The sequence below is a fragment of the Schistocerca serialis genome, unplaced genomic scaffold (assembly GCF_023864345.2).
Source record: "Schistocerca serialis cubense isolate TAMUIC-IGC-003099 unplaced genomic scaffold, iqSchSeri2.2 HiC_scaffold_1243, whole genome shotgun sequence".
In the NCBI taxonomy this organism is placed as follows: domain Eukaryota; kingdom Metazoa; phylum Arthropoda; class Insecta; order Orthoptera; family Acrididae; genus Schistocerca; species Schistocerca serialis.
This window is the reverse complement of record NW_026047451.1, coordinates 27,883-30,000: the sequence shown is the minus strand read 5'-3', so window position 1 is coordinate 30,000 and position 2,118 is coordinate 27,883. Positions and strand designations below refer to the sequence as shown.

The 2,118-nt window shown below is 58.9% G+C and overlaps 1 non-coding gene across 1 annotated transcript in view; it reads right to left on the bottom strand.

The window, feature by feature from the left end:
* Positions 1-656, bottom strand: part of LOC126436738 (small subunit ribosomal RNA) — a 1,909-nt gene extending 1,253 nt beyond the window's left edge. The window contains exon 1 of the ribosomal RNA XR_007580883.1: positions 1-656. This exon is cut by the window's left edge and continues 1,253 nt beyond it. This is a non-coding gene — a ribosomal RNA (small subunit ribosomal RNA).
* Between the last annotated feature and the right edge of the window lie 1,462 nt (positions 657-2,118).

Here is a 2,118-nt window from a genome sequence, read left to right as displayed (position 1 = left end):
AATCCAACTACGAGCTTTTTAACCGCAACAACTTTAATATACGCTATTGGAGCTGGAATTACCGCGGCTGCTGGCACCAGACTTGCCCTCCAATAGATACTCGTTAAAGGATTTAAAGTGTACTCATTCCGATTACGGGGCCTCGGATGAGTCCCGTATCGTTATTTTTCGTCACTACCTCCCCGTGCCGGGAGTGGGTAATTTGCGCGCCTGCTGCCTTCCTTGGATGTGGTAGCCGTTTCTCAGGCTCCCTCTCCGGAATCGAACCCTGATTCCCCGTTACCCGTTACAACCATGGTAGGCGCAGAACCTACCATCGACAGTTGATAAGGCAGACATTTGAAAGATGCGTCGCCGGTACGAGGACCGTGCGATCAGCCCTAAGTTATTCAGAGTCACCAAGGCAAACGGACCGGACGAGCCGACCGATTGGTTTTGATCTAATAAAAGCGTCCCTTCCATCTCTGGTCGGGACTCTGTTTGCATGTATTAGCTCTAGAATTACCACAGTTATCCAAGTAACGTGGGTACGATCTAAGGAACCATAACTGATTTAATGAGCCATTCGCGGTTTCACCTTAATGCGGCTTGTACTGAGACATGCATGGCTTAATCTTTGAGACAAGCATATGACTACTGGCAGGATCAACCAGGGAGCTGCGTCAACTAGAGCTGAGCAGCCGGCCGCCCGGGAGTGTGTCCCGGGGGCCCGCGCGAACACGCAAGCGTCCGCTCAATTATTCTGCAAACAGGAGGAGGCTGAGCTCCCCTGCACAACACACCTCGAAACCCTCTCAGGTCCCGGCGGCGCGCAGCGCCGTCCTAAGTACTTGGTCGGGTTCGAGAGAGGCGCAATCGCCCGGAGTTAGGCGAGTAGACGCTTTAGGTGCGACCACCCGTGCTCCCAACTGAGCTTGCCGCTGCCGACAGAGGCCCGGGAGCGTGCTGTCGTGGCATTGCCGGCGGGAGACAACACGCGCCACCTACGGTGACCGGCAGCTCCAACGCCAGCGCCACAGAAGGACAAAAGCCCTACTTGGGTGCCGAAGCGAACTCTCCCAGCACAGCGCACGCGCCAACACGTCCGCACAGCTGCGATACAAACCACCTGCGAGAACCGCTGGGGCGACCGAGCAGCAGACGGCGTCGCGGCGCCGAGCGCCGGGCGGCGGCGCATCCTCAGCGCACAAAGTCCTCAATCGGACCAGCACACTGCAGATGGCCACCGCGCTTCGCACCGGGCCCGCGAGGACCTACTTTGGCCGCAAGGCGCCGCGAGCAGGGGGCGCCGGCGCGCAGCTGCGCCGCCTGCCGCGTCCGTCGGCCGGCGCGCCTGCCACCGGCCGCCCCCACCAGCCGGCTGTAGCGCGTGCGCCCACGCACCGCGCTGCCAGCACGCCGGGCGGCCCCCCCTCACCGGCCGGGGACGGTCCCACCCAGCCACCGCCGCGTATCGCCTCACACCCAGATCCCCTTTCACGTTCGTGGGCATGGTGGGTCCCCTTTCACGTTCGTGGGCATGGTGGGTATCCCTGAAACAACCGGTTAATAGCTCGACCGATCGTCGCCAACACTGATTCACCTCTAGCGAGAACAACCGCACCACAACGGGTTACCGGTTGTTCATTTGCGTAACGTCACCAGCAAACGTACACGTCCATCGCCATTTGCAACGAGTATTGCATGCCTGTGTCAGGTGTCACAACACACTACGTCTGCCCACATAGACGCAACAACATGTGCACGCCTAGAGAACACGTGGAAGGTAGACCCCGTACGTATGCGGTGTCCATTGCGCGAACGACTGTCAGCCCGCCTCTGCAGCATGTCGCAGATGTGGAACGCGGTGCAACATGCTATCACGGTGTGTGAGAAGAGACGACTACGTCCGAATACACGCTCCACTACATCAACAGACTGCTCATGCTGATCGCCATCCAGGGCGTCCGTTCCTCCCACACGTCTGTATGGCGTACCACACTGCAATCCAGCTCTTATAGGGAGACGACACGTAGCTGCGTGCACAATATTTGGACTGTATGGTCCGCCGTTGCTAGGCGCTGTCGTCATACGGTCACATGGGCCACGATGTATCATTCAGTACATACGGAGCAATGT